The following is a 19,455-nucleotide window of genomic DNA, read 5'->3' as shown; positions in this document are numbered from 1 at the left end:
TGGAAGACATTGAACCAATCTGACTGAATGATCTGATTAAATTGTCAATGTAAAGTGTCTTGAGATGTCATGTGTTTTGAATTGGCCCTAAACAAGTAGGCTATAACTAAAGCAGTTGAAAACATTTTGAGAAGAAAAAAGAATCTTAGGTGGCCGCAAACAGCAAAGCCACAGATTTCTGGTTGTCTACGATTCAGTCTAACTGATTAAAAGGTAACCTCAGCTATTGGTCTTTGTGTTGTTACACCGCCATCTTGTGGGCCAATAATTACACTACAAAATGAGCAGAATCAAGACACCCAAATCAAATGCATGCTTCCTGATTTTAAGGTTATTTTATACAGTGGCTTGAAAAAGTATTCACACTCAATATTTTATCACACTACAAAGATGCAAAGGGTGCAAAACTATTCAGACACGTTTTCTCTGAGAGCAACCAGTTGTCTTTAGGAGTTGACTGAATAGAGTTCAACAGTGCGTAATGTGATCTCAGTACAAATGCTGCAGCTCTATGTGGCAGGGTTCTGCCCTATGTTTAAGTTTATTTTTGGTTTCTTTGTACTTTGTGTCTTCATAGTTCTTTTCTAAAAAGTATTGAGTTCTTCATTTGCTCTCTGTTACCCCTTGTGTTTGTTTCCTTTCCCCTTGGCTTCCTTCTAGTCTGTTCCACTCACACCTGCTTCTTATTCAGCTCATTAGTCCATCCTTTGTTCTGTTCCTTATATTCTATTCACTTTATTTCTATAGCTCCAATTCACATCATGTCATCTCAGGTCACTTTCCAGTTCACCAGATCATCCAGTCAGATTGATTCAAAGTTTTCTATCTAAGGAAAACCAGCTGATTGCATCGACTCATTGACTCTTCAGCAATCCCTCACACTAAGCATGCTTGTAGCGACAGTGGAGAGGAAAAACTCCCTTTGAACAGGAAGAAACCTCCAGCAGAACCAGGCTCAGTGTGAGCGGCCATCTGCTGAGGCCCACTGGGGTTCAAGGAGACAGAAGCAGACATAGAAAAAGAAGCATAGATACAAAAGGCGGCCCCGTCCAGGAAACACACAGCCAGGCAGACGAGCTCCGAGCCAGCTCCCATGTCAGAGGATGAAGAGAGCACATCCAGTTAGTCACAGTCAGAGAAACAGGACTACACTGGAAAACAGGCCAAGCTCCAACATCTAGAAACAAAGGTGTTGATGGCAGCAGCACAGCTGATATTTCTCTCCAGGATGGAGTCACAGCCAAACAGGAACAGACCAGATGAAGCTACTCTGAGGAAAAGCAGAGAGAGCAGAACGTTAGAGATTGAACTAACAGATTCTGCAGAGTGGGAGAAAAGAGATAGAATGAAGCAGAATGATGAAAAAGGGGTCCCTATGTCCTCCAGCAGTCTAAGCCTATAGCAGCAGAACTATAGAGATAGATCAGCATAACCTGAGCCACTCTAACTAGAAGCTTTATCAAAAAGGAAAGTTTTAAGCCTAGCCTTAAAAGTAGACAGGGTGTCTGCCTCACGGACTAAAACTGGTAGTTGGTTCCACAGGAGAGGAGCCTGAGAACTAAAAGATCTGCCTCCCATTCTACTTTTAGAAGTTCTAGGAACCACTAGTAAACCTGCAGATTGAGAGCGAAGTGCTCTGTTAGGAACATCAGGAACAATCAGATCTCTGATATCAGATGGAGCTTGGCCATTTAAGGCTTTATATGTGAGAAGGAGGATTTTAAATTCTATTCTGGATTTAACAGGAAGCCAATGAAGAGAAGCCAGGATAGGAGAGATATGATCTCTCTTTTTCATTTTCATCAGAACTCTGGCTGCAGCATTTTGGATCAGCTGAAGGCTTTTAACTACAGTTTGTGGACTTCCTGATAGTAAAGAATTACAATAGTCCAGCCTTGAAGTAACAAATGCATGGACTAGTTTCTCAGCATCACCCCTGGACAGGAGATTGCTCATTTTTGCAATGTAATCTATGTAATGGGTTAGCTTCATCTGGATTATAGACAGATATAGCTGGGTATCATCAGCATAACAGTGGAAATTAATCCCATGCTGTCTAATAACTCTACCGATTGGGAGCATGTATAAAGTAAAGAGAATTGGTCCTAGCACTGATCCCTGTGGTACTCCACAGGTAACCTTTGAGCATGTTGAAGATCTATCATTAACGTGAACAAACTGAATTCGATCAGATAGATCAGATTTAAACCAGTCTAGTGCTGTTCCTTTAATTCCAACAAAATATTCAAGTCTTTCTAAAAGAATATTATGGTCAACTGTATCAAATGCAGCACTAAGATCCAACAGGACGAGCACAGATACAAGTCCATTATCTGAGGCCATGAGAATATCATTAGTGACTTTCACCAGAGCTGTTTCAGTGCTATGATGAGCTCTAAAGCCAGACTGAAACTCTTCAAAAAGTTCATTATGGTGGAAGTGATCGCAAACTTGTTTGGCAACTACTTTCTCAAGAATTTTGGATAAGAAAGGAAGATTGGATATAGGTCTATAATTAACCAAGTCATCTGGGTCAAGAGACGGTTTCTTAAGCAGAGGTTTAATTCCAGCAACCTTAAAAGCTTTAGGTACATATCTCTGTAACAGAGATAGATTAATCACATCTAGAATGGAGGAGGAGATCAAAGGGAATACCTCCTTAAATAACCTGGTTGGAACTGGATCTAACATCCAAGTTGAAGGCTTAGATGAAGACAATAGTTTAGCTAACTCTGAAAGTTCAACTGGATCAAAGCAGTCTAAACCCGGTTCAGATTCCATGACTACCTCAGGTACAATCGCGGATAGAGGAGTGCTTATGATCTTATTTTTAATAAGATCAATCTTATTTATAAAGAATCCCATAAAATCATTGCTGCTAAGAGCAGGTGGAATGGACGGTTCAACAGAGCTATGGCTCTGGGTGAGTTTGGCAACTGTATTAAAAAGAAATCTAGGATTATTCTTATTCTCCTCTATTAATGAGGAGAAGTATGCTGCTCTTGCTTTACAAAGGGTCCTCTTATACAGCAGTAAACCATTTTTCCAGACTAGGAAGGACTCTCGCAGGCCTGTGGAGCGATATTTTCTCTCCAGTTTCCTAGCATTTTGCTTCAAAGTACGCAGCTCTGCATTAAACCAAGGAGCAAGCTTTCTATTTTTAACGGTTTTCATTTTCAAAGGAGCTGCGTTGTCTAAGGCAATACGCAGAGAACTAGCAACCCCATCAACAAAATCATCAACCTGTGAAGGGGAATAAGCTATACTTTTGCACTCTGCAGCACTGCTCAGCGACACAGAGGAGAGAGACATTAGTGATGCATTATATCATGATTATAACTTTATATTTATCAAATATAAAGTTATAATCCACTGACAGTCACTCAGTAACAAAAACTGCAATCAGAAAATAGTGAACCTTCAAAACTAACCTCAGCAAATCCAAAGAAAAAAGGGCAACTTTTAAAATATGCTCAGAATCTGCAAAGATATTTGAGAAGTAAAGTCAAATATTTTTCAAACATGAAATTAGAGTAACTAACATACGTATGTCTGTCTGGGTTAGAAGTGCTTCCTTTTCATCAATGACATTTGCAGCATCAGAAACCAAACTGTCTGTCTATGCTGGTTGAAGGACAGGTGCCTCAGTGAGGTAGGATCTGGGAAGCCATTTTTGTTTTTTATCCAGTACACCATGGGGCTCTCAGACCATGGAGCGCTGGGCTCTGACAGATAGACTCTCTGACAGATAGACTTGGATCTAAATGAGTAGAACAAAAACTAAATTATATATTTCACTCTATTTGATATTCTTGTGTCAGAAAGTTAAAGCTTTTCTGAGACAATAAATAATAACCTGTCGATCTGTTTGGCTTTGGTCGGTTGTTATGGGTTGTTTTCTTGCATCCCTTCATACATTGTCAGCAGTGAGATGTTGTTGTCATCTTCCTCGGTTTTCTTCTCCTGTGGCTCATCAACATTTTCTGCTGATTTTTTCACTTTTTATTGCTTCCTGTTTGGTTGTTTGGTCAAAATAGCAGTCCTTATCTCTGGGATCCAAGTTGTAGCAGAAAACAGTGCGTCCATGCAGATGTGACTGAAATGCTGCTCCATGGCTTGCAGCAGGGCTCTTTGAAGTTTAAACTCTACGATCTGAAGCAACCTTCCTATTTATCAGGTTTTAAGGCTTCGATGTCATCAGCTGCAATGACTGAAGCTGAACTTATGTCTCCTGTAGGCTGTTCTCAGGGGGCAGGTTTAGTAAGCATGTTTTCAATTATAGTCCATTTATCATTTTTCACTTCTTAACTAATGTTCCTAAAATTAAATTAAAATCTCCTTCATAACTTGGTCAGATTTTGAAAAGTCTAAATCAAACAAAGACTTTTCTGAAATATAAAGACAGCAGCTCTGAGCTGCCTGTCAGTCTAAATACAAATCATTTGCCTGCTGCTTGAAAGGTTTTGCTGAAATTTGCTGAAGTTTTTGTCTAATTTCATACTGGGGGGGGGGGGGGGGGGGGGGGGGGGGGGGGGGGGGATATTGTCCCTCCTATATCTTCATTGCTCTGTTTGTTCGCCCTCCATCTTTGGAGCACAAAGGTCAGATGTTCACTGCAGTTCAGGTGGAATAAAGGGTGGCATCCTGTGAAGAACAGAGATTGTTGCAGCTTTTCTTCCCTTCTGTCCAGCAGTAATGGTCTGAAGGTGGAAACAGCATCAACATCCCAGAGATGGACATAAAGGGCCTCCAGCAGCAGCAGCAGTGGTCCATGCTGCCATCCTGCTCTAATCACACACTTTCTGATGCTGATAAACAAGATGATGACAATTAAAAGACCTCCCCTCATTTCTGACTCTAATGTTTGAAGGAAATATTCAAACAGAACAAATATTATTTGGCCTTTTAGGAAAGATAGTTAGAATAGAGACTTTGAAGGGAAGTTTGATTATTTGATCATTTCTAAGTGAAATTCTTCTAAATTACTGCAGCAGAACAATCTGTCCATCTTCTTATCTTCTAATGCAACAAGGAAGAAACATCATCAACCAGATCATCAATATGTGGGAGAAGAAACCAGATTTCTGCTCTGCTCTGCGTTTTTCTCTGATTCTGAGGTGTGGTTCTCTAACGGCGACATTTCTGACTAAATATTCTACAGAAACACCCCCCCCTCCTTTCTCCCCCTCAGGGTTTCTAGCTGGAATAAGTCCAAGAAGCTGTCTGTAGTCAGACGTCACAGATTTCTGTAGAAAATACATAAAAGCTTCAGAGGAACAGGTTAATAACAGCAGGAGGATAAATCAGTTGTTTCCAGAGAAACGGTCTCCTCAGAGGTGGAGCTTTCCCTCCACAGCATGAAGGTCCTTTGAAGGCTAAACACCTGATTGTAGATAAAACACTCCGTTCACATTAACAGTGACAGATGAAGGCTTTAACTCAGGCTCTCTGTCTGGACCAGGGGTCTCCAGCTCCAGTCCTTCAGAGCTGCCCCCCCTCAAGGGCAGATACCAGACGCCCCACCGGGCTGATCAGGGTGAGCTCTATGGAAGGCCCTAATTAGGTCTTTATCCAGAATAAACCAGACAGGGACCCAGGACCTCTCTTCTGGTCCATAACCTTCCCAGTCCACCAAGTACTGGATTCCCCTGCCCCTTTTCCTAGACCTCAGAAGGTGGTTGACTGTATAAGCGGGTCCACCATTAATGAACCGGGTGGGCGGAGGGGGTCTGGAGGGCACAAACCTAGATGAGACCACAGGTTTGACCCGGGACACATGAAAGGTAGGGTGTACTCCAAGTGAACGAGGGAGCTGGAGGCGGACTGCCACCGGGTTCACCAGCTTAGAAATGGGAAAAGGGCTGATAAAGCGAGGGGCCAGCTTTCTGCTATCCACCTTTAGGGGTAGATCCTTGGTGGAGAGCCAAACCTTCTGGCCCACCTGGTAAGTGGGACCTGGAACCCTCCGACGGTTGGCGGCTTTAATGCAATGGCCTTCCTGGCTCTTCTCCAGGCCCGCTGGCACCTGAGAGCAGACAGGCGGGCAGAAGGAACCTTACTGTCCCCCTCCAGCACCACTGGACAGGTGGGGCAGAGTTAATAGCATGCTCCACCCAGGAGAGTTGACTGGCCCACTTTGTGGGATCAGCCTCACAGAGGATACGAATTTTTGTCTCAATGACCTGGTTGGCCCTCTCTGTCTGTCCATCAGTTTGGGGGTGAAAGCCTGAAGACAAACTAACAGAGATCCCTAACAAGGAGCAGAACTCCCTCCAGAATTGAGAGACAAACTGGGGGACACCTGTCAGAGACAATGCCAGTGGGGAGGCCATGGAGACGAAAAACTTCTCGGATGAGGACCTCCCCCACCTCCCTGGCAGAGGGGAGTTTGGGCAGCGGAACCAAGGGGAACATCTTGGAGAACCTGTCAATAATAGTGAGGATGACAGTGTTACCATCAGAACTAGGTAACCCAGTGATGAAGTCCATGGCAATACGAGACCACGGCCGAGACGGGATGGGCAGAGGTCGGAGAAAACCAGATGGAGGCCTATTGGATGTTTTAGACTGGTTGCAAATGGGGGAGGCTGCCACAAACTCCCGCACATCTGCAGACAGAGAAGGCCACCAAAACTGAGACCGAACAAAGCTGATGGTTTTGGAAACACCAGGATGACAGAAAAACCGAGAACCATGGCAGAAAAACAACAATTTCTTTCTAAGACCATCAGGAACAAATAAACGACCACTGGGGCAACTGCTAGGAGAAGGTTGGTTAATGAGAGCTTGCCTGACCTCCTTCTCAACGTCAGCCTATGGTGCCAAGATCATGACAGTGTTCATGGGCAACAGCCCAGGATCCACACATTTGCATAGCAGCAATAGCCATGAGATGAAACGATACATCAGCACATTGAAGGCCCCAGCATTTATTGTTTTATTAGGGAAGATTTAAATTCAGGCATCTTTCCAGAGTTATTGTCCCTCCTATATCTTCATTGCTCTGTTTGTTCGCCCTCCATCTTTGGAGCACAAAGGTCAGATGTTCACTGCAGTTCAGGTGGAATAAAGGGTGGCATCCTGTGAAGAACAGAGATTGTTGCAGCTTTTCTTCCCTTCTGTCCAGCAGTAATGGTCTGAAGGTGGAAAAGCAGCATCAACATCCCAGAGATGGACATAAAGGGCCTCCAGCAGCAGCAGCAGTGGTCCATGCTGCCATCCTGCTCTAATCACACACTTTCTGATGCTGATAAACAAGATGATGACAATTAAAAGACCTCCCCTCATTTTCTGACTCTAATGTTGAAGGAAATATTCAAACAGAACAAATATTATTTGGCCTTTTAGGAAAGATAGTTAGAATAGAGACTTTGAAGGGAAGTTTGATTATTTGATCATTTCTAAGTGAAATTCTTCTAAATTACTGCAGCAGAACAATCTGTCCATCTTCTTATCTTCTAATGCAACAAGGAAGAAACATCATCAACCAGATCACTCAATATGTGGGAGAAGAAACCAGATTTCTGCTCTGCTCTGCGTTTTTCTCTGATTCTGAGGTGTGGTTCTCTAACGGCGACATTTCCTGACTAAATATTCTACAGAAACACCCCCCCTCCTTTCTCCCCCTCAGGGTTTCTAGCTGGAATAAGTCCAAGAAGCTGTCTGTAGTCAGACGTCACAGATTTCTGTGAAAAATACATAAAAGCTTCAGAGGAACAGGTTAATAACAGCAGGAGGATAAATCAGTTGTTTCCAGAGAAACGGTCTCCTCAGAGGTGGAGCTTTCCCTCCACAGCATGAAGGTCCTTTGAAGGCTAAACACCTGATTGTAGATAAAACACTCCGTTCACATTAACAGTGACAGATGAAGGCTTTAACTCAGGCTCTCTGTCTGGACCAGGGGTCTCCAGCTCCAGTCCTTCAGAGCTGCTGTCCTGCAGCTTTTAGATGCTTCAGCTTCTGAGACACAAACAGTTTCAACGTTTAGCTTCAGCTCCTGATAAAACAGAGACGGTTTCTTCCCTCAGACTGTCTCTCTGATCAAAACTAACCTAAGGGGCAGTCTGGGAAATGAAGTCCTCACTTTACCAGTAAAATACCCAAACTATATTTTCACTGCACTGCCAGAATAACTAGATCCAGTCCCACGTACACAGTGGATCATCTCGGCCCTCTGACTGGTTGGTGATGATCACTCGGACAGGCTCAGGAAGAAAGTGTCTCTGTGGATCCTGGTTCCTCCATGGTGGTTCCTAGGAACTCTGAGGGTGAGAAAGCAGCTTATGCAGAACTCTGCTGCTGACTTTATAACTCAGACCTGCAGACATGAGCGTATTTCCTCCATCCTGGGCTCCCTTCACTGGCTCCCTGCTTATTATACAATTCATTTTCAGTGTCTGAACAACCTTGTTCCACCATATCTATCTGAGCTGCTTCATTTCAGCCACTCCTCCTCCTCCATCACTTTGTAGTGAAAAGTATAGGGTGGTAGGAGGTTCGTGCTGATCGCCCGTGCTGGCTGACGCGTCCGTTAAAGCAGAGGGGATACCAGTTGTATGAGCTGACAGCTCCCTAGCATGGTGGAAAAGGAGTCCTAAGTATTCGACAGCCCTCCTGTGATTGAGCTGAGCTCTGACTGGGGTAGCTTCAGCCCCCATATATACACACAAACTCCCAACACACATACCCAGGGAAACCAATCCCACCCCGCCAAGGACATCTCCTTTTATATTAATATATCTTTATTGACCAGACGTAACATTTCACAACAGCCTTCCTCCTGATCATGCCATGGGGGAGGCTGAGTGAGCCCCAAACACTCATTATTATCTCTCACAGCCTTCCTTTGAACCCTCTGTGAGACTAAGACATACGTCAATATTTCATTTCACACTCTGCAGTCATTGGGAGCATCAAAGATGAGCAAGAAGCTAGACAGAGAGTCTGGGGAAGCCTGTTGTACCTGGAGAGGAACAAATCATCTTGATCCTAGGGAGGTCAACAAAACAAGAGAGATGGATTCACAGAAGAAAACAGAACAAGTAAATCCTGTAACTCCTGGGAGATCATCACCATCATCACACCAGTATAATGAGCTGGCTTGCCCCATGTATAAATGAGCTGTTTCCCCAGAAATAGCAATGATCTGTGCCCCAGTATAAATGAGCTGTTGGGCCCAGTAAAAAGAGCTGTGCCCCAGTATAAAATGAGCTGTGCCCCATTAAATGAGCTTGCCCCAGTAATCATGAGCTGTGCCCCAGTATAATGAACTGGCCCCAGTATAATGAGCTGTGGCCGCATTATAATGAGCTGTGCCCCAGTATAAATGAGCTGTGCCCCAGTATAATGAGCTGTGCCCCAGTATAGTGAGCTGTGGCCCAGTATAATGAGCTGTGCCCCAGTATAATGAGCTGTGCCCCAGTATAAATGAGCTGTGCCCCAGTATAAATGAGCTGTGCCCCAGTATAATGAGCTGTGCCCCAGTATAATGAGCTGTGCCCCAGTATAATGAGCTGTGCCCCAGTATAATGAGCTGTGCCCCAGTATAAATGAGCTGTGCCCCAGTATAAATGAGCTGTGCCCCAGTATAATGAGCTGTGCCCCAGTATAATGAGCTGTGCCCCAGTATAATGAGCTGTGCCCCAGTATAATGAGCTGTGCCCCAGTATAATGAGCTGTGCCCCAGTATAATGAGCTGTGCCCCAGTATAAATGAGCTGTGCCCCAGTATAAATGAGCTGTGCCCCAGTATAAATGAGCTGTGCCCCAGTATAATGAGCTGTGCCCCAGTATAATGAGCTGTGCCCCAGTATAATGAGCTGTGCCCCAGTATAATGAGCTGTGCCCCAGTATAATGAGCTGTGCCCAGTATAATGAGCTGTGCCCAGTATAATGAGCTGTTCCCCAGTATAATGAGCTGTGCCCCAGTATAATGAGCTGTGCCCCAGTATAATGAGCTGTGGCCCAGTATAATGAGCTGTGCCCCAGTATAAATGAGCTGTGCCCCAGTATAATGAGCTGTGCCCCAGTATAATGAGCTGTGCCCAGTATAATGAGCTGTGCCCCAGTATAATGAGCTGTGGCCCCAGTATAATGAGCTGTGCCCCAGTATAATGAGCTGTGCCCCAGTATAATGAGCTGTGCCCCAGTATAATGAGCTGTGCCCCAGTATAATGAGCTGTGGCCCCAGTATAAATGAGCTGTGCCCCAGTATAATGAGCTGTGCCCCAGTATAATGAGCTGTGCCCCAGTATAAATGAGCTGTGCCCCAGTATAATGAGCTGTGGCCCAGTATAATGAGCTGTGCCCCAGTATAATGAGCTGTGCCCCAGTATAAATGAGCTGTGCCCCAGTATAATGAGCTGTGGCCCCAGTATAATGAGCTGTGGCCCAGTATAATGAGCTGTGGCCCCAGTATAATGAGCTGTGCCCCAGTATAATGAGCTGTGCCCCAGTATAATGAGCTGTGCCCCAGTATAATGAGCTGTGCCCCAGTATAATGAGCTGTGCCCCAGTATAATGAGCTGTGCCCCAGTATAATGAGCTGTGCCCCAGTATAATGAGCTGTGCCCCAGTATAATGAGCTGTGCCCCAGTATAATGAGCTGTGCCCCAGTATAATGAGCTGTGCCCCAGTATAATGAGCTGTGCCCCAGTATAATGAGCTGTGCCCCAGTATAATGAGCTGTGCCCCAGTATAATGAGCTGTGGCCCCAGTATAATGAGCTGTGCCCCAGTATAATGAGCTGTGCCCCAGTATAATGAGCTGTGCCCCAGTATAATGAGCTGTGCCCCAGTATAATGAGCTGTGCCCCAGTATAATGAGCTGTGCCCCAGTATAATGAGCTGTGCCCCAGTATAATGAGCTGTGCCCCAGTATAATGAGCTGTGCCCCAGTATAATGAGCTGTGCCCCAGTATAATGAGCTGTGCCCCAGTATAATGAGCTGTGGCCCAGTATAATGAGCTGTGCCCCAGTATAATGAGCTGTGCCCCAGTATAATGAGCTGTGCCCCAGTATAATGAGCTGTGCCCCAGTATAATGAGCTGTGCCCCAGTATAATGAGCTGTGCCCCAGTATAATGAGCTGTGGCCCCAGTATAATGAGCTGTGCCCCAGTATAATGAGCTGTGCCCCAGTATAATGAGCTGTGCCCCAGTATAATGAGCTGTGCCCCAGTATAATGAGCTGTGGCCCAGTATAATGAGCTGTGCCCAGTATAATGAGCTGTGCCCCAGTATAATGAGCTGTGGCCCCAGTATAATGAGCTGTGCCCCAGTATAATGAGCTGTGCCCCAGTATAATGAGCTGTGGCCCAGTATAATGAGCTGTGCCCCAGTATAATGAGCTGTGGCCCCAGTATAATGAGCTGTGCCCAGTATAATGAGCTGTGCCCAGTATAATGAGCTGTGGCCCCAGTATAATGAGCTGTGGCCCAGTATAATGAGCTGTGCCCCCAGTATAATGAGCTGTGCCCCAGTATAATGAGCTGTGGCCCAGTATAATGAGCTGTGCCCCAGTATAATGAGCTGTGGCCCAGTATAATGAGCTGTGCCCCAGTATAATGAGCTGTGGCCCAGTATAATGAGCTGTGCCCCAGTATAATGAGCTGTGCCCCAGTATAATGAGCTGTGGCCCAGTATAATGAGCTGTGCCCCAGTATAATGAGCTGTGGCCCAGTATAATGAGCTGTGCCCCAGTATAATGAGCTGTGCCCCAGTATAATGAGCTGTGGCCCAGTATAATGAGCTGTGGCCCAGTATAATGAGCTGTGCCCCAGTATAATGAGCTGTGCCCCAGTATAATGAGCTGTGCCCCAGTATAATGAGCTGTGGCCCAGTATAATGAGCTGTGCCCCAGTATAATGAGCTGTGCCCCAGTATAATGAGCTGTGCCCCAGTATAATGAGCTGTGCCCAGTATAATGAGCTGTGCCCCAGTATAATGAGCTGTGGCCCAGTATAATGAGCTGTGCCCCAGTATAATGAGCTGTGCCCCAGTATAATGAGCTGTGCCCCAGTATAATGAGCTGTGCCCCAGTATAATGAGCTGTGCCCAGTATAATGAGCTGTGCCCCAGTATAATGAGCTGTGCCCCAGTATAATGAGCTGTGGCCCAGTATAATGAGCTGTGCCCCAGTATAATGAGCTGTGCCCCAGTATAATGAGCTGTGGCCCAGTATAATGAGCTGTGCCCCAGTATAATGAGCTGTGGCCCAGTATAATGAGCTGTGGCCCAGTATAATGAGCTGTGCCCCAGTATAATGAGCTGTGCCCCAGTATAATGAGCTGTGCCCCAGTATAATGAGCTGTGCCCCAGTATAATGAGCTGTGGCCCAGTATAATGAGCTGTGCCCCAGTATAGTGAGCTGTGCCCCAGTATAATGAGCTGTGCCCCAGTATAATGAGCTGTGCCCCAGTATAATGAGCTGTGCCCCAGTATAATGAGCTGTGCCCCAGTATAATGAGCTGTGCCCCAGTATAATGAGCTGTGCCCCAGTATAATGAGCTGTGGCCCAGTATAATGAGCTGTGCCCCAGTATAATGAGCTGTGGCCCAGTATAATGAGCTGTGGCCCAGTATAATGAGCTGTGCCCCAGTATAATGAGCTGTGCCCCAGTATAATGAGCTGTGCCCCAGTATAATGAGCTGTGCCCCAGTATAATGAGCTGTGGCCCAGTATAATGAGCTGTGCCCCAGTATAGTGAGCTGTGGCCCAGTATAATGAGCTGTGCCCCAGTATAATGAGCTGTGCCCCAGTATAATGAGCTGTGCCCCAGTATAATGAGCTGTGCCCCAGTATAATGAGCTGTGCCCCAGTATAATGAGCTGTGGCCCAGTATAATGAGCTGTGCCCCAGTATAATGAGCTGTGGCCCAGTATAATGAGCTGTGCCCCAGTATAATGAGCTGTGCCCCAGTATAGTGAGCTGTGCCCCAGTATAATGAGCTGTGCCCCAGTATAATGAGCTGTGCCCCAGTATAATGAGCTGTGCCCCAGTATAGTGAGCTGTGGCCCAGTATAATGAGCTGTGCCCCAGTATAATGAGCTGTGGCCCAGTATAATGAGCTGTGGCCCAGTATAATGAGCTGTGCCCCAGTATAGTGAGCTGTGGCCCAGTATAATGAGCTGTGCCCCAGTATAATGAGCTGTGCCCCAGTATAATGAGCTGTGGCCCAGTATAATGAGCTGTGCCCCAGTATAGTGAGCTGTGGCCCAGTATAATGAGCTGTGCCCCAGTATAGTGAGCTGTGGCCCAGTATAATGAGCTGTGCCCCAGTATAATGAGCTGTGCCCCAGTATAGTGAGCTGTGGCCCCAGTATAGTGAGCTGTGGCCCCAGTATAATGAGCTGTGCCCCAGTATAATGAGCTGTGGCCCAGTATAATGAGCTGTGCCCCAGTATAATGAGCTGTGCCCCAGTATAATGAGCTGTGCCCCAGTATAAATGAGCTGTGCCCCAGTATAATGAGCTGTGCCCCAGTATAATGAGCTGTGCCCCAGTATAATGAGCTGTGGCCCAGTATAATGAGCTGTGCCCCAGTATAATGAGCTGTGCCCCAGTATAATGAGCTGTGCCCCAGTATAATGAGCTGTGCCCCAGTATAATGAGCTGTGCCCCAGTATAATGAGCTGTGGCCCAGTATAATGAGCTGTGGCCCCAGTATAATGAGCTGTGCCCCAGTATAATGAGCTGTGCCCCAGTATAATGAGCTGTGCCCCAGTATAATGAGCTGTGGCCCAGTATAATGAGCTGTGGCCCAGTATAATGAGCTGTGCCCCAGTATAATGAGCTGTGCCCCAGTATAATGAGCTGTGCCCCAGTATAATGAGCTGTGCCCCAGTATAATGAGCTGTGCCCCAGTATAGTGAGCTGTGCCCCAGTATAATGAGCTGTGGCCCAGTATAATGAGCTGTGCCCCAGTATAATGAGCTGTGCCCCAGTATAATGAGCTGTGGCCCAGTATAATGAGCTGTGCCCCAGTATAATGAGCTGTGCCCCAGTATAATGAGCTGTGCCCAGTATAATGAGCTGTGGCCCAGTATAATGAGCTGTGCCCCAGTATAATGAGCTGTGCCCCAGTATAATGAGCTGTGCCCCAGTATAATGAGCTGTGGCCCAGTATAATGAGCTGTGCCCCAGTATAATGAGCTGTGCCCCAGTATAATGAGCTGTGGCCCAGTATAATGAGCTGTGCCCCAGTATAATGAGCTGTGGCCCAGTATAATGAGCTGTGCCCCAGTATAATGAGCTGTGGCCCAGTATAATGAGCTGTGCCCCAGTATAATGAGCTGTGCCCCAGTATAATGAGCTGTGCCCCAGTATAATGAGCTGTGGCCCAGTATAATGAGCTGTGCCCCAGTATAATGAGCTGTGCCCCAGTATAATGAGCTGTGCCCCAGTATAATGAGCTGTGCCCCAGTATAGTGAGCTGTGGCCCAGTATAATGAGCTGTGCCCCAGTATAGTGAGCTGTGGCCCAGTATAATGAGCTGTGCCCCAGTATAATGAGCTGTGCCCCAGTATAATGAGCTGTGCCCAGTATAATGAGCTGTGGCCCCAGTATAATGAGCTGTGCCCCAGTATAATGAGCTGTGGCCCAGTATAATGAGCTGTGGCCCCAGTATAATGAGCTGTGCCCAGTATAATGAGCTGTGCCCCAGTATAATGAGCTGTGCCCCAGTATAATGAGCTGTGGCCCCAGTATAATGAGCTGTGCCCAGTATAATGAGCTGTGCCCCAGTATAATGAGCTGTGGCCCCAGTATAATGAGCTGTGGCCCCAGTATAATGAGCTGTGGCCCAGTATAATGAGCTGTGGCCCAGTATAATGAGCTGTGGCCCAGTATAATGAGCTGTGGCCCAGTATAAGTGAGCTGTGGCCCAGTATAATGAGCTGTGGCCCCAGTATAAATGAGCTGTGGCCCAGTATAATGAGCTGTGGCCCAGTATAATGAGCTGTGCCCCCAGTATAATGAGCTGTGGCCCAGTATAATGAGCTGTGGCCCAGTATAATGAGCTGTGGCCCAGTATAAATGAGCTGTGGCCCAGTATAATGAGCTGTGGCCCAGTATAATGAGCTGTGGCCCAGTATAAATGAGCTGTGCCCCAGTATAAATGAGCTGTGGCCCAGTATAATGAGCTGTGGCCCAGTATAATGAGCTGTGGCCCAGTATAATGAGCTGTGCCCCAGTATAAATGAGCTGTGCCCCAGTATAATGAGCTGTGGCCCAGTATAATGAGCTGTGGCCCAGTATAATGAGCTGTGCCCCAGTATAATGAGCTGTGCCCCAGTATAATGAGCTGTGCCCCAGTATAAATGAGCTGTGCCCCAGTATAATGAGCTGTGGCCCAGTATAATGAGCTGTGGCCCAGTATAATGAGCTGTGCCCCCAGTATAATGAGCTGTGGCCCAGTATAATGAGCTGTGGCCCAGTATAATGAGCTGTGGCCCAGTATAATGAGCTGTGCCCCAGTATAATGAGCTGTGGCCCAGTATAATGAGCTGTGGCCCAGTATAATGAGCTGTGGCCCCAGTATAATGAGCTGTGCCCCAGTATAAATGAGCTGTGCCCCAGTATAATGAGCTGTGCCCCAGTATAATGAGCTGTGGCCCAGTATAATGAGCTGTGGCCCAGTATAATGAGCTGTGGCCCAGTATAATGAGCTGTGGCCCAGTATAATGAGCTGTGCCCAGTATAATGAGCTGTGGCCCCAGTATAATGAGCTGTGGCCCAGTATAATGAGCTGTGGCCCAGTATAATGAGCTGTGGCCCAGTATAATGAGCTGTGGCCCAGTATAATGAGCTGTGGCCCAGTATAATGAGCTGTGGCCCCAGTATAATGAGCTGTGGCCCAGTATAATGAGCTGTGGCCCAGTATAATGAGCTGTGGCCCAGTATAAATGAGCTGTGGCCCAGTATAATGAGCTGTGGCCCAGTATAAATGAGCTGTGGCCCCAGTATAATGAGCTGTGGCCCAGTATAATGAGCTGTGGCCCAGTATAATGAGCTGTGGCCCAGTATAATGAGCTGTGGCCCAGTATAATGAGCTGTGGCCCAGTATAATGAGCTGTGGCCCAGTATAATGAGCTGTGGCCCAGTATAATGAGCTGTGGCCCAGTATAAATGAGCTGTGGCCCAGTATAATGAGCTGTGGCCCAGTATAAATGAGCTGTGGCCCAGTATAAATGAGCTGTGGCCCAGTATAAATGAGCTGTGGCCCAGTATAAATGAGCTGTGGCCCAGTATAAATGAGCTGTGGCCCAGTATAAATGAGCTGTGGCCCAGTATAAATGAGCTGTGGCCCAGTATAAATGAGCTGTGGCCCAGTATAAATGAGCTGTGGCCCAGTATAATGAGCTGTGGCCCAGTATAATGAGCTGTGGCCCAGTATAATGAGCTGTGGCCCAGTATAAATGAGCTGTGGCCCAGTATAAATGAGCTGTGGCCCAGTATAAATGAGCTGTGGCCCAGTATAATGAGCTGTGCCCCAGTATAATGAGCTGTGGCCCAGTATAATGAGCTGTGCCCCAGTATAAATGAGCTGTGCCCCAGTATAATGAGCTGTGCCCCAGTATAAATGAGCTGTGGCCCAGTATAAATGAGCTGTGGCCCAGTATAAATGAGCTGTGGCCCAGTATAAATGAGCTGTGGCCCAGTATAAATGAGCTGTGGCCCAGTATAAATGAGCTGTGGCCCAGTATAAATGAGATGTGGCCCAGTATAAATGAGCTGTGGCCCAGTATAAATGAGCTGTGGCCCAGTATAATGAGCTGTGGCCCAGTATAATGAGCTGTGGCCCAGTATAATGAGCTGTGGCCCAGTATAAATGAGCTGTGGCCCAGTATAGTGAGCTGTGCCCCAGTATAATGAGCTGTGGCCCAGTATAAATGAGCTGTGGCCCAGTATAAATGAGCTGTGGCCCAGTATAAATGAGCTGTGGCCCAGTATAATGAGCTGTGGCCCAGTATAATGAGCTGTGCCCCCAGTATAATGAGCTGTGGCCCAGTATAATGAGCTGTGCCCCAGTATAATGAGCTGTGGCCCAGTATAATGAGCTGTGGCCCAGTATAATGAGCTGTGGCCCAGTATAAATGAGCTGTGGCCCAGTATAGTGAGCTGTGCCCCAGTATAATGAGCTGTGGCCCAGTATAAATGAGCTGTGGCCCAGTATAATGAGCTGTGGCCCAGTATAAATCTCATGAATATTTGCAGCAATAATACATTCTGTCATTCATCGATGTAGATAATTCCAACCGGAGGAGACGGGCCATCCTGCTACTTTATAAGTTGAAAAGGAAGAACTTTCTAAGCTGAGTCACAGTCTAGTGATCGACCGCTTTGCAAAAATCAAAAATAGGAGGTAAACTTTAATGCTCAGAAAATAAAAGAAAGACTTAGTTCAGGTTGAGTTAAACTTTCCCCTGAACTAAAACTCTGAAACCTAGGAATTAACGATTACTTCAGAATGTGTATAAGGAAACTTTTGATTTGTCAAAGTTGTTGATGTCTTATTGCAATGTTGAAAATGTTTGTTAAAACAAATATGCTCTTACACTCATTAATATCTCAACTGGTAATTTTGGTAGCAATGTATCAGGGTGGGGCAGTGTGCTTGTCTGTATTTGCGTATGGAAGGGGGGGCACATGCGGTAGGGGGCCAGTGCCCCAGTAAAGCTTGGTGCCTAGCAACGCCCCTGCTTCAAACTGGCGTGTGTCTTAATAAAGTGGCTGTTTTCTGTCTATCAACAACAGCTTTTTAATGTGAAGGTTTTCTTTGTTAAATCTATGAAAATATCTGCATGGGGGGGTGGGGGGGGGCTGACCTCCTGTTGTTTGCAACCAGAGCCAAGGTTAAACATGGTGGCTAGGCTAATGCTTAGCAGATCACTATCTATTTCACATTGTAATACTGACAGTATGCTGCGTTTTCTGAACATTTAGTCACATTGTCAAAACAAAAACAACAACAAGATTTGGTGGTGTGACTGTTTACTGTTGTTTTCAACACATAGACGCATTTACACCTAAAGACATAAACATTACATTTATATTGTTATTAAAACCAGGTTAGGATATTAAGCGCCGATGTGGGACCTTTGCTGAAACTGACATATGCCGCTTCCCTGCTGGCTATGTGGCAAAAGCCAAGATCAATCTAGGCCTGATTGAAAGCATAACATGAACAACTGGATGTTTATTATAACAATGAACTGAGAAAGCTTTCATGAACTTGTTCTTCCTGGAAGGGGATGAATGATTTAGTCAGAAGTAAAAGTAAAGTTCATATTTTTAGTGGGTTGGAAAATAGCAAAATAAAACTTTGAGACTTTATTCGTCCGGTTTTTAATCCAACCTTGACTTTTGTCATTTTTTATATATTGTTCATTTTAGAGGCTCTCATACAGAGCCGCTGTGGTTCTAACAGGGGGGGCGTTACCATGGAAACGGTTTTCTGGTCCTGGTCGTGCAGCTTGTGAATAAACGAGCTCCGGCATCATGGAGTCCACCTGTCTCCTCTGTGATCCACTCACAGGTGACACACCTGTCCTGTTTACAGGACATTTTATCGTATTCCTCCTACTCTGTACTTTTCCTTCATGTGGAAACAGAACGCTGCTGTTCAGCGGCACATTGTTCTATTAGCAACTCATTGTGGAGCCGAAGCACAAAGTGATCATTTACTTTAGTCTGTAAAGATATTTGAAAGTAGATTTACTGATTGGTTTTAGTACTTTTATGGACAGAATTGAAGATTTTCTAAATATTCAGCTGTTCAAACCATGAATGTTCCTCCATCTTTGTTTAAACAGCAGGTTGTCAGTTTAAAAAACTATTTTATCTGATTTATACCATAAAAAGATACTGTGAAAATAGTTTTTAAATGAGCATTTTAGATTTATTTTTCAGGGAAGGGTTTGATTGGTTCAATTGACTGTGTTTGATATTTATGTTATTAATATATTATTTATTTGCTGTGGTTCTTTAAATTGTATAAATAAAACAAGTGAGTTTGAAACAAGAGGTTAAATGAATGAACGACAGTTTTTTCAGATGCATGATAGACGTTTATTGTTCTTTAAAACACAAGGGTTACAGGAAAGAAAGAAAATCTGGTTTAAATGACCCCAGAATCAATAATAAAAGGAGAGATTTGAGTTTAAACTCTTTCCCCGACCAATAGAACCACCACCAAAGCAATGAAACCATTTCTTTTCCTCCTCAGGGCCGCTGGCTTCAGTGCCGACGCTCACTGATAGAAACACAGGTACTGAAAAGCTCCTGTATTGCCTTCATTGAGATTTTTGTCAATGACCTGGAGCCCCGCCCTCTGACATGGCAGCTTGTAAAGGGGCCCGTCAATCAGAGTGAAGGTCTTGATGGGCTTGGATCCCTTTTTCTGGGACCACACATTTACCAGGCTTCCTCCGGTCCCCTGATTCAGATCCTGTATAACTTTT

Source organism: Cyprinodon tularosa, unplaced genomic scaffold (assembly GCF_016077235.1).
Source record: "Cyprinodon tularosa strain WSP-4 unplaced genomic scaffold, ASM1607723v1 ctg951, whole genome shotgun sequence".
Taxonomy (NCBI): Eukaryota; Metazoa; Chordata; class Actinopteri; order Cyprinodontiformes; family Cyprinodontidae; genus Cyprinodon; species Cyprinodon tularosa.
Note: the sequence above shows the minus strand (reverse complement) of the source record.